The sequence below is a fragment of the Coregonus clupeaformis genome, chromosome 5 (assembly GCF_020615455.1).
Source record: "Coregonus clupeaformis isolate EN_2021a chromosome 5, ASM2061545v1, whole genome shotgun sequence".
NCBI lineage: Eukaryota > Metazoa > Chordata > Actinopteri > Salmoniformes > Salmonidae > Coregonus > Coregonus clupeaformis.
In genome coordinates, this window is record NC_059196.1 from 12,847,345 (window position 1) to 12,859,967 (window position 12,623).

General features: G+C 43.0%; 1 protein-coding gene across 3 annotated transcripts in view; it reads right to left on the reverse strand.

Annotated features, from left to right (window-relative positions):
• LOC121562277 (leucine-rich repeat and fibronectin type III domain-containing protein 1-like protein) overlaps nt 1-12,376 on the reverse strand; it is a 143,215-nt gene extending 130,839 nt beyond the window's left edge. For all 3 annotated transcript variants that reach the window (XM_041874588.2, XM_041874596.2, XM_041874590.2), the window contains exon 1: nt 11,617-12,376. The gene's annotated coding sequence lies outside the window, so the exon portion shown is untranslated. The remainder of the gene's footprint in view (nt 1-11,616) is intronic.
• Between the last annotated feature and the right edge of the window lie 247 nt (nt 12,377-12,623).

The window sequence follows — 12,623 nt, forward strand, 5'->3', positions numbered from 1 at the left end:
TTACATACACTCAATTAGTATTTGGTAGCATTGCCTTTAAATTGTTTAACTTGGGTCAAACGTTTCGGGTAGCCTTCCACAAGCTTCCCACAATAAGTTGGGTGAATTATGGTCCATTCATCCTGACAGAGCTGGTGTAACTGAGTGTGGTTTGTAGGCCTCCTTGCTTGCACACACTTTTTCAGTTCTGCCCACACATTTTCTATAGGATTGAGGTCAGGACTTTGTGATGGCCCCTCCAATACCTTGACTTTGTTGTCCTTAAGCCATTTTGCCACAACTTTGGAAGTATGCTTGGGGTCATTGTCCATTTGGAAGACCCATTTGCGACCAAGCTTTAACTTCCTGACTGATGTCTTGAGATGTTGCTTCAATATATCCACATAATTGTCCTTCCTCATGATGCCATCTATTTTGTGAAGTGCACCAGTCCCTCCTGCAGCAAAGCACCCCCACAGCATGATGCTGCCACCCCCGTGCTTCACGGTTGGGATGGTGTTCTTTGGCTTGCAAGCCACCCCATTTTTCCTCCAAACATAATGGTCATTATGGCCAAAAAGTAATATTTTTGTTTCATCAGACCAGAGGACATTTCTTTAAAAAGTAAGATCTTTGTCCCCATGTGCAGTTGCAAACTGTAGTCTGGATTTTTTATGGCGGTTTTGGAGCAGTGGCTTCTTCCTTTCTGAGTGGCCTTTCAGGTTATGTCGTCCAGCATCTTCAGATGGTCCTTTGCTGTTGTTCTGGGATTGATTTGCACTTTTCGCACAAAGTATGTTCATCTCTAGGAGACAGAACGCGTCTCCTTCCTGAGCGGTATGACGTCTACATGGTCCCATGGTGTTTATACTTGCGTACTATTGTTTGTACAGATGAACGTGGTACCTTCAGCCGTTTGGAAATTGCTCCCAAGGATGAACCAGACTTGTGGAGGTCTACTATTTTTTTTCTGAGGTCTTGGCTGATTTCTTTTGATTTTCCCATGATGGCAAGCAATGAGGCAGTAAGTTTGAAGGTAGGCCTTGAAATACATCCACAAGTACACCTCCAATTGACTCAAATGATGTCAATTAGCCTATCAGAAGCTTCCAAAGCCATGACATCATTTTCTGGAAATGTCCAAACGATTTAAAGGCACAGTCAACTTAGTGTATGTAAACTTCTGACCCACTGGAATTGTGATACAGTGAATTATAAGTGATATAATCTGTCTGTAAACGATTGTTGGAAAAATTACTTGTGTCATGCACAAAGTAGATGTCCTAACTGACTTGCCAAAACTATAGTTTGTTAACAAGAAATTTGTGGAGTGGTTGAAAAACGGGTTTTAATGACTCCAACCTAAGTGTATGTAATCTTCCGACTTCAACTGTAAGTCTGAGATAAAATATTTATTTGCTTTCAGTCTGTTAAATGCTACATTATTTTAAACGCATCTCACACTGCAATAACAATAACACTAGCATTCATGGGGCACATAAATAAGCTAGTGGGATTCATAACTAGTATAAAATATGACATACTGTCACACATCAAGAAGAGAAGGAATGTTGCTTCTTCATTCAGGCTGCCCATGAAAGTCGTATGAAAATCAGCCTGTTTAAGCATGCGCCCCCATTACCCATATCGATGTGTGGAGCGATATCTGCCAACAGATCTTTGTCACTTTGACAGTACCCTAACTCACTGTGAGCTGTAAATGCCAATGCCTGCCTCAGGCACTATAGTGAAGTGATGTGTCCTGGAGTTGGTGTCTCCAAACGTCACACCTTAGCTCGCAGGGGGAAACCTAGAGTTATGCTTGGTTAGCAGACACTATCTGTGATAGACTGTAATGTATTCTGAATGTTTAATGGTAAAAAATATGGGTAAAAATGCACTATATATATATATACAGTACTATATATAGTACACTTTTTTTTTTTTTTTTTAAGGTGGTAGATCAGCTTAATATTGCAGATAGATTGTAACTTACATCAATGTAATTGTCTGCATCACTTCCAATACCCCATGTATATAGTACAACTTAGTTATGCTCATACTCTGGATCAGCCTGATGTCTCTCATGATTCCCTGAGGCGTTCAAGAACACTACTAACGTCCTTACCTCTGTTGCCCTAGCCTAACTTGGCCTCACCTAACCTAACTCAACTAAGGGCTATAGACTGGATCTTCTCTCTGATTACCAAATTGTAAAAAATAAAACAAGAAAGCGCTATTGACTTCAACTGACTTGAATTACGAAAAGATGCTGACAAAGCATTTCTCAAACCAGCTAGACAAGTAATCTCCTCTGCTGCCTGATAGCCAAGGCCCATGAGGGACCTAATTACAGACATGCAATTTATAGCACCCAGTAGGATCACCACACTCCACGTAAGCTACTGTATAATAGATTAGCATAGAATAATTCACAGCAGTTGTCCTCAATATGTGCCGCACAGCACTCAGGTTGACCTCTGTCTAGTGTCTACCCACCCTGTGCCCACACACACATGCCAAGCCACACAGCTGTTGCAGGGATCATATGCAAGGCGCTGGAGCAATGTGATGATGTGGCAGAAATACTATGGAGAACATTGACCCCCTGACTCAGGGAAATATGCCAGCGCAGCATCCACCTCCTCACATAGATCTGCATAAACAGACATAAACAGGCAACTTGAACAATGCCGCTCCACCACTCTAATGCATTCCACTGCTGTTTGAGGAGCGGGTTGTGTAATTGTTTAACCTGCTGTAAAAGTGTACAGCTTGTGTGATAACACAGCATGTGTAATTTCTCACTGGGGCCAGGGTCAAAAGACTGTCACGATAAGAACCTCTCAGCAACAATATCTTGCTTCATAAAGACTCTGTCAATCATAGGTGCTTTGTTTATGTTTGCAGCTGTTTGGATGTAAAGCCAGAGGGAGAACAAAGAGAGAGGAGATCGTCCTGGAGCGTTGCATTGTGGGGGAAGGGGTTAAGTGGAATACAGACAGTACTGTACGGAACGCAGCCTGAAGTACCGCTCTTTGATGGGACATTTCCACAGCAGCAGCTCTCCTTCTTAGTTGTGCATGGCCATCCCTCATCCTCTGCTCATGAATAGATCCTCTGCTTTTTGGGTTGTTTTGTCATGTTTTTTTTGTTTTATATTTAGATTAGGACCAATCTGCTCGAGGCCCTTTGTAGTGAGTGAGTTGGGGAATGTGATCCTGCCTGTATAATCCTGATCATAAACCTGGCACACCCACGTCTGCCTCCATCTGCCTCCTTTCCCGGCCCTTATCCCAACCTGATGTGTGTCAGTAAAGTCTCAGCTCAGGAATCCTCTCAACTGGCACACTAACCTTGGCAGCACTAATGCTAATGCATCTGGTTAGATGTACACAGGCCCAGATGTGGCAGCATTGCCTGCTGACATTGAGCCGGATAGGTCTGTATGGATCCCACCGTCTGATAGGAGAGGATGCAGATGGTTACAGAGAACATTGTTATTTACTGTATATCATCCACCTGACAGGCTGCACAAGGCTGTGGGAGGGGGGAAGAGGAGGGGGAGGACACTGATATTCACAGGGTTTACTGTGTGTCATGGTTGATTTGCTGGCCAAGTGCTGTGCCCACTAGGACTAATATAAAGGTCCAGACAGTAAAATGTGACTTTGGACGTGCACAGCACAGAAGCAGACCTGGCAGTGAGGTCTGTCCCAGCCCGGCACAGCGCAGTATCCATCCATTAATACCCCATCTCACCAGGCAGTGAGTGGCACCGGTCCAGATGCCTGGCAGCAGAGGTCAGAAGCAGGCTGATTGAGATTCTGGTCGCTCGATAGGCAGGATGCAATGGGATTGAGTCACATCGGAATGCGGCAGCCGGGAGTAGGAGGAGTAATCCCACAGAGCCAGATCTGTTCCCCAGAGGGTATTCGGCAAGTGATTAGTTCTGTCTGTGCCAGTGGTTACAGCAGAGCGGGAGAGAGAGAGAGAGAGAGAGAGTGAGAGAGCATGAGAGTGAGAGTGAGAGTGAGAGTGAGAGAGGGAGAGGGAGAGATACAGGGCAGGATATAAAGTCAAAGGAAGGCCAACTGTTGAGATAAGATAAATGATGTGTAGGAATTTAAGGTTGACTTGTGTAATAACAGGGGATGGGACTTTATGAATCCCAATAATCCATCAGTGAATGATATTTAATATTCTATAGTCAACCTAATGAGATAAGGTAAGCATATATTTATAAGCAGCACAAAGTCATTACTCCCATACTTAACCTCTACCGCAGTGTAAAATGGCAAACCCAATGGAACTGAAAGACCATCGTTTGCCTCCCTAGTAATTAGGAATTCAAATTAGAGCCTTCCTAAAGGTTGCAAGCTAATTATTGCAATTACAATGTTACATTTTAATGGCGAAGTGCCATAGATGCATCATCCTCTCGCTTTGATGTCATCCAAACGAATAAGAAAGGTCAAATAGACAAGTGGCGTAATGAAAAAGAATGTGTCTTAGCGAGATAATAATATATGGAATAATATATGGAATACGATTTCGCTATTGGAAAAGTATTGGGGAAATGAGAAAATTATACACTGTGAGATGCCACGGTCTCTCTCCTTTCTTGCATAGACACGGTAACAGCCAACATGAGATGCAGAAGGCCATAGAGCCCAAGAAATTGACACTGCAATTGCTACCCGCCTTTTCAGACTCAGAGGTGTAAAAAGGTTTCAAGCACAGTATCAATGTGCTTCCATCTTAAAGGCTGGTTTCTGGAGTGAGATGGGGGAGTGACGGACCCCCCACTTCAGTCATAAGCCTGGTCTTCACATCTGTTCCATGACAGTGTGGGGTAACAGAGAGAGAGAGGGGGGAGGGGGAGCTTAGTAAAATATACTTCCACAGCAGCCTATTTGGGCTTGATAAGGATCAATTGGTACATTACATGCTGGGCTGATGGAGTGGAGGGGGGTTGAGGGGTTAAGGGGTGGTACTGGTGATGGGAGTGGGGTTATGAGCACTGTGGAGGTGTCATTAAGTAAGGGATCTGGTAGCTGGCTGGGATGTTAGTCTTTGTAGAACATAATTACACATATATAAAACACACTTCCTGTAAATCACACTCCCTATGCTCATCAAGGAGCCTTTCTATAGTCATCAAAAAGCACCATGCTGACTACCAGCCTACTGTAGAAATATCTGCCTCAATCCCACTGAGAAATGCATCAAAAATGCCATCAAAGAAACCCATTTGGTGCTGTGCCTTTTTCTTTTGGAGAAGGCCCAACAATAACACAGATTTGGAAAAGCCTTGTCCAAAAGGAATGTATTACGTTCATTTAACTGATGCAGGGATATAATCAATAACACATTATTGACTGTTGATGCAAGTAAGAGCATAGTCATTGTGAAACAATCAGCATGGGAGCAGATAATGAAGGCCAGCTTGCAGGTATGAAGCCTTGTCAAAGATGCCAGCTACATCAAGGTACTGTGTATGATAGCACTTGCCTAGCTCTCTTCACAAAAACAGGACAAGTATTAATATGCGTCGGACACATCCATCTCAACACACTTGTACGTGTGATGAAAACACCTTGCACATTTTGAGGATAACATCACTTTACCAAGTGTTACATTAGCATACAGCTACTACTGAAGTACTACTTTATCGTGGAGCGTGATTGGGTCCTTGTGGTGAAGACAGGTGGGGTTTCTCACCAGTCTAAACTTAATTACCCCACTGAAGTGCTCGCTAACATGCCATCCTGATTGATGAGCCCATGACTTTGAGTTAGACTTTAAATGATTCATGGCCTTACGGACTGGATGGAAGAACACCCGTTTAATAAGTGCTTACTAAGCAGGAACCAAACCCTGTATTATCAACAGATCAGGTGATTAGTCCAAAACTGCTGAAATATAGCACCTCAGTGGACATTGTTACTTTAGCCTACAGGCTCTGCTCAACCGAGAACAACTCTAACCAATGTTTCCGAAAACATTAATGAGATCTCCGGTAGGCGATCACTAATGACGACTGAGCTAATTTTCCACACAGAAGCGATATTACACTTTACATTCATTTCAAAATGCATCATGAAATATTCATGCCCCTTTCATCTTGATGTAGATCTGAGATTATAGTGAAATATGATTAAACTGTATTCATTTTAGAGAGATACATTTTGGGACATTTCAGGAACAAACCTCAACAGTTCCTTTTTGTCTTGCCATGATTTGTATTACCTGAAAGCATACATGTTTTACGGTCTTCAAGTAAAAAACAATTATAGCTGTAAATCATATTTCTAGAAAATCCAACTGATTTCAGGAAAATCCTTACAAACACTTCCAAGGCCAGGATGCTCCACCAGGCCTATTCTCACATTTAAATAGTGAACCCAGGAGCAGATGGTGCAGCCATGTGCCTTATTATAGAGCCATGCTGGTACTGACACCCTCAGACTGGCAGCATGATGTCCTACATGGGCGGAGGGGACTGTCATTTCATGTGTCCCTGCCTGTCACCTGTCTTAGAGACAGAGGTTTAGAGGGTGGAAGACGGAATGGAGGGGGGAGAATATTGCAGAAGGTCAGCTATCCATTATCGCGGGACAAAGAACACCAGACAGCACTAATAGATCTCGAGAGATACCTCGGGAGCGCATACACTCTTTGTCAATTTGAGGTCAGTGTATCTCAAGATTCCGATGTCAAGTCTTATTTGTCACCTCCGGGCACATAGCAGAATGATAACAGTCCAGACATGCACACAGATCCTTGGCAGCTGTTAAACAATTCCTAGCCAATATCAGCCTACCCATTAACACACACAGGGAGTGGATCAATACAAGAATGCAGAGGGCAACATGTAACTAACCAAAAAAAAGGAAACACCAACATAAAGTGTCTTAAAAGGGCATTGAGCCACCATGAGCCAGAACAGCTTCAATGCACCTTGGCATAGATTCTACAAGTGTCTGGAACTCTATTGGAGGAATTCAACACCATTCTTCCACAAGAAATTCCATAATTTGGGGTTTTGTTGATGGTGGTGGAAAACGCTGTGTCAGACGCCACTCCAGAATCATCACTGGGATCGTGCTCCCACCCATCTACTTAAAACAGTGCCTGAGGAAGGCCTGCAGCATCATCAAGGACCACACACACCCCACCACGAGCTATTCATTCCCTCACCATCAGGCAGACGGTATCGGAGCATGAGGTCTGATACCAACAGGCTCAGAGACAGTTTCTATCTACAATCCATCAGACTGCTGAACACTTGAACTGGACTGATCACCTGCACTGACTCTCTGCACCTTAGCAGACATACAGTGGGGAGAACAAGTATTTGATACACTGCCGATTTTGCAGGTTTTCCTACTTACAAAACATGTAGAGGTCTGTAATTTTTATCATAGGTACACTTCAACTGTGAGAGACGGAATCTAAAACAAAAATCCAGAAAATCAGGTATGATTTTTAAGTAATTAATTTGCATTTTATTGCATGACATAAGTATTTGATCACCTACCAACCAGTAATAATTCCGGCTTTCACAGACCTGTTAGTTTTTCTTTAAGAAGCCCTCCTGTTCTCCACTCATTACCTGTATTAACTGCACCTGTTTGAACTCGTTACCTGTATAAAAGACACCTGTCCACACACTCAATCAAACAGACTCCAACCTCTCCACAATGGCCAAGACCAGAGAGATGTGTAAGGACATCAGGGATAAAATTGTAGACCTGCACAAGGCTGGGATGGGCTACAGGTCAATAGGCAAGCAGCTTGGTGAGAAGGCAACAACTGTTGGCGCAATTATTAGAAAACGGAAGAAGTTCAAGATGACGGTCTATCACCCTCAGTCTGGGGCTCCATGCAAGATCTCACCTCGTGGGGCATCAATGATCATGAGGAAGGTGAGGGATCAGCCCAGAACTATACGGCAGTACCTGGTCAATGACCTGAAGAGAGCTGGGACCACAGTCTCAAAGAAAACCATTAGTAACACACTACGCCGTCATGGATTAAAATCCTGCAGCATACGCAAGTTCCCCCTGCTCAAGCCAGCGCATGTCCAGGCCCGTCTGAAGTTTGCCATTGACCATCTGGATGATCCAGAGGAGGAATGGGAGAAGGTAATGTTGTCTGATGAGACAAAAAAAGAGCTTTTTGATCTGAACTCCACTCGCCGTGTTTGGGGGAAGAAGAAGGATGAGTACAACCCCAAGAACACCATCCCAACTGTGAAGCATGGAGGTGGAAACATCATTCTTTGGGGATGCTTTTCTGTAAAGGGGACATGACGACTGCACTGTATTGAGGGGAGGATGGATGGGGCCATGTATTGCGAGATCTTGGCCAACAACCTCCTTCCCTCAGTAAGAGCATTCAAGATGGGTCGTGGCTGGGTCTTCCAGCATGACAATGACCCGAAACACACAGCCAGGGCAACTAAGGAGTGGCTCCGTAAGAAGCATCTCAAGGTCCTGGAGTGGCCTAGCCAGTCTCCAGACCTGAACCCAATAGTGTGTGGGTTCAGTGTGTGCAAACCTGTTCAAGATCTATAGGAAACGTATGATCTCTGTAATTGCAAACAAAGGTTTCTGTACCAAATATTAAGTTCTCCTTTTCTGATGTATCAAATACTTATGTCATGCAATAAAATGCAAATTAATTACTTAAAAATCATACAATGTGATTTTGTGGATTTTTGTTTTAGATTCCGTTTCTCACAGTTGAAGTGTACCTATGATAAAAAATTATAGACCTCTACATGCTTTGTAAGTAGGAAAACCTGCAAAATCGGTAGTGTATCAAATACTTGTTCTCCCCACTGTACACTCACATATACATTCATGTTACATAGGGCTGGGAATTGCCAGGGACCTCACAATACGATAGTATCACAACACTTAGGTGCCGATACAATATGCATTGCAATTCTCACGATTCGTACTGTACTTTTATTATGATTTCATGTTAAAAACATATTTCTCATCATATGTCTGCTGCAGAGAGTCAAGAGAGAGCCATGACAAAACAAGTTTTGATCAGTCCTGGAAATAAAAGTGCTGAAAACAAATTGGCTCCCTATTAAAAAGAAGATGGAGAACAATCTATGTTTTGGTGAAGGTACAGCCAACTAGCGCAAAAATAATATTGCGATATTGTCAAAACGATACGATACGATATATCGTCCAAAATAATATCCCAAAATGTAACTGCATCAATCTTTTTCCCCCATCACTAATGCTGCACACACATCACAACTGCTGCTACCAGACTCTTATTATGATTGCTAAATACTGCATAATTTAAACACATTCGCCCCAATCCCCCTTTCCCCAAAACAGGTGTAAATATTGGACTGTAAATTGTGCCTTCCTGTATTATACTTATGCTAAAATGTTTTCTTATCTTTTATTATTTATTATTGTTGTTGCATTGTCGAGAAGGAACCTGCAAGTAAGCATTTCACTGGACAGTGTATGCCATACATAGGACTAACACAACTTGAAACTTGAGAACTCCAATAACTGTTCAATTGGGTTGAGATCTGGTGACTGAGATGGCCATGGTATATGGTTTACATCGCTTTCATGCTCATCAAACCATTCAGTGACCACTCGTGCCCTGTGGATGGGGGCATTGTCATCTTATGGGGGCATAGCCATGGTTGCTAAAATAATAGCTTTGGTCCAGTTTTTCGCAAGTACTCATTAAATTGTTGCTAGTGGTTGTACTAAATGATCTTCTAATTACCCAAGTTGCTTTTGTTTAGTTTGTGAACATAGTCAATGTAGCTAGCTAGCTATAGTTTATGTTAGCTAGTAGCTTCTTGACTAAATATTAGTAAAATAACGTGGTGTATAGTCGAGGCCATATGCAACCAAAATCAACTTTATTTATCCTTATTTCATTTCACAAGACAGAATGAACTTGCGCGTAAGCAATCGCAAATTGAACCTCTGCGAGTCTTGAGCTTGAACGCTGCCATTGGACGTGACGCAACGTGAGCGCAACACGGGCAGTATAGCTGCTTTCATTGATTTCAAAGGAATCATTCCCTCAATGACTGATGGCAATGCCGGATGCACGATGGCTGTAGTGTAGCAGGGCCATAAGCCTGATGGGATATTAATTGCTTAATTAACTCAGGAACCACACCTCGGTGGAACCACCTGCTTTCAATATACTTTGTATCCTTCATTTACTCAAGTGTTTCCATTATTTTGGCAGGTACCTGTAGCTAGCCAGACACACATGCATGTATTAGCTGACCTGGATTGTTTAGTAGCACATTAACTGTGTTCCCACAGATATAAGAGCATTGTCATGTGAAGCATAACCGACTATAGCTCATGTGACGAGGGAGCTGCAAGCTGCGGCTGGTGCTCCGTGGCCCCCTACCTGCGGTACAAAATAAGTAATTCTCAAGCACTGCAGCTTGACATTAAGAATACTCACTGGATTTACGGTACAAAGGATATACATCTAGGTGCTGCATCAGTGGAAAAATGCACTGCCATGATTGGGCAATGATGAGGAGAGACCTCGGCTAAAAGCCGAATTGCACAATCTCAACTAGCTCAGGTGGAACAGATTAATTAAAAGTGGTCCTGCGTTATGTAATGCCAATGGAAGCGAATGATTAAAAGTAATTTTGAATTATTGAAAAAACACTGGTCCACCAGTGTGCAATACAAAATAAAAAGGGGAGACCAGACGTTAAATTGTGCCACTGCTTATCCCATTACTCATATGCACAGGCATTTCTTGAACTTTCTACTCCCAGTGTCTTGATTTTGTAAGGCACATGAGTGTCCCAACATAAACCCTAGCCTGTATAGTCTTGTGGATTTGCGACGTGATTGGAGATCGATTTCACAGACACGGTCTCGCCCTTTTTATGTCTTTTCGAAAAAGATCAACATAAATAAACATGTAGGCTAGGATCTGTTCAGCCAACATAGTTGAAAATAATTTCCAAATGCATTCTTCATAATAAACACTGTCTTCACATTCTTGGTTACCATCTCCATTAGGATATAGTGCACTTAACACACAATCGAATCGATTTAGAAAATGCAATGGCTATGACAGAACTTAAGAATCATATTTCACAATGTCGCAAAGCAGTTTGGTGTGCTGTAAGTGTGCATGCAGTATTTGTCACAAATCAAGACAGAAGGATGATCAGATTAAAGAATGTTAGGAGTAAATATCTGGATGGGGGAACAAACTTGATAATGACCATATCTACATTTCCTGTGGTTGTTTATGTGGTGAGACAACCAAACGAGACTAGAGTAGTGACCTTTCTGCTAACGAATCATGGTATGAGGGTTACTTTTGAATGGTGCAATAGCCTATCCATAGAGCATTACGCAGCATTCTGTTGTAGACCCCCACCACGTCAAACAAACCACACCTGATCCACACCTAGTATTAGCCTACCCTAAAATGCAATTACACATGGAACTCCACTATCACATAACACCTCAATGTGACTATACTCTTACCTCTGTAGAAACAATTATCAATTTTCTCTTAGTCTGTTTTGTCCGAATTGAAAAAGCTTGCATATGAGAAAACAATGAAATCATGATGATATATGGTTACCTCTATTCCAGAGACCGATGTTGCCTCTCCGTTATCTGTCAATCTCCAGTAGGCTATGCAACGAGGTAAATAGCCCGAGTAGATTTGAGCAGTAAATGCATCGATTCCCCAGTAGCAGAGTGAAGAAGCACCACAACCAGCCAAGATTTCTGGACTTGGTGTCCAAAGAACACTCACTTGCACCGCGGAGGGCAGTTGCGTTGCAATTAGTTCCCTCAGATATGATCACATAAATGAGTAGCATCTATGTGTGCAATATCCAAATTTGACATTTTTACGTTTTAGCGTCAAATGAGCCGACCCAGACCGAAGAGCCCTGTTTCTCAATGTTTTCTGTAGAACGCAACGGTCATTCCATATAGTGGCAGTGATTGTAAATTAATCTGTTGAGTCCAGATTATCCGTGCCCCGATTTCGATCGTTAATAGCCTTGTTAAGGCAGGAATATCCGTATCAGGTATACATCCTTGGAGCGAAGACCTGCTAGAAGTTGAGTCGGCGGTGTCCAGTGCTAACCTGACGACTCACACTACATTCTTCCGCTGCTCTGTCCTTCGCGGAGAAGAAACTAACGTCCGTGGGCGTGACGTACGGTTTGGATGGAGTAAGGAGTCTGGGTAGCCATGCAAGTCCGGTGTAGCACTGACAGGCTGTGAGCGGCCGGCAGCGGTCTCCGTGCGGAGTAAGGGGCGTTTCAAGGCGAGGTTTGCGCTAGTTTACGCATGCATCGCACCCCTCGATGCACTGAGTATTAACAGCCTTCTCTCCACAGCTACATGCCGCAGCCGGCCAACAAGCTCTTTCCACCTCCTATTGGGAAAATGGTACTGCGTTTATGGGATTACAAATCGGAATGAATGGTAACGATGACTGTCAAATCATGCCATCGAGCGTGGTGTTCTGCCTTAGGAGACAGTGTATTGACTGCTGTCAAAGAATATGTCATATTGACGCCTTTATCACAAAACAGAAGACTCCTTATCAAATAGCAAGAAAGAGCACACAAT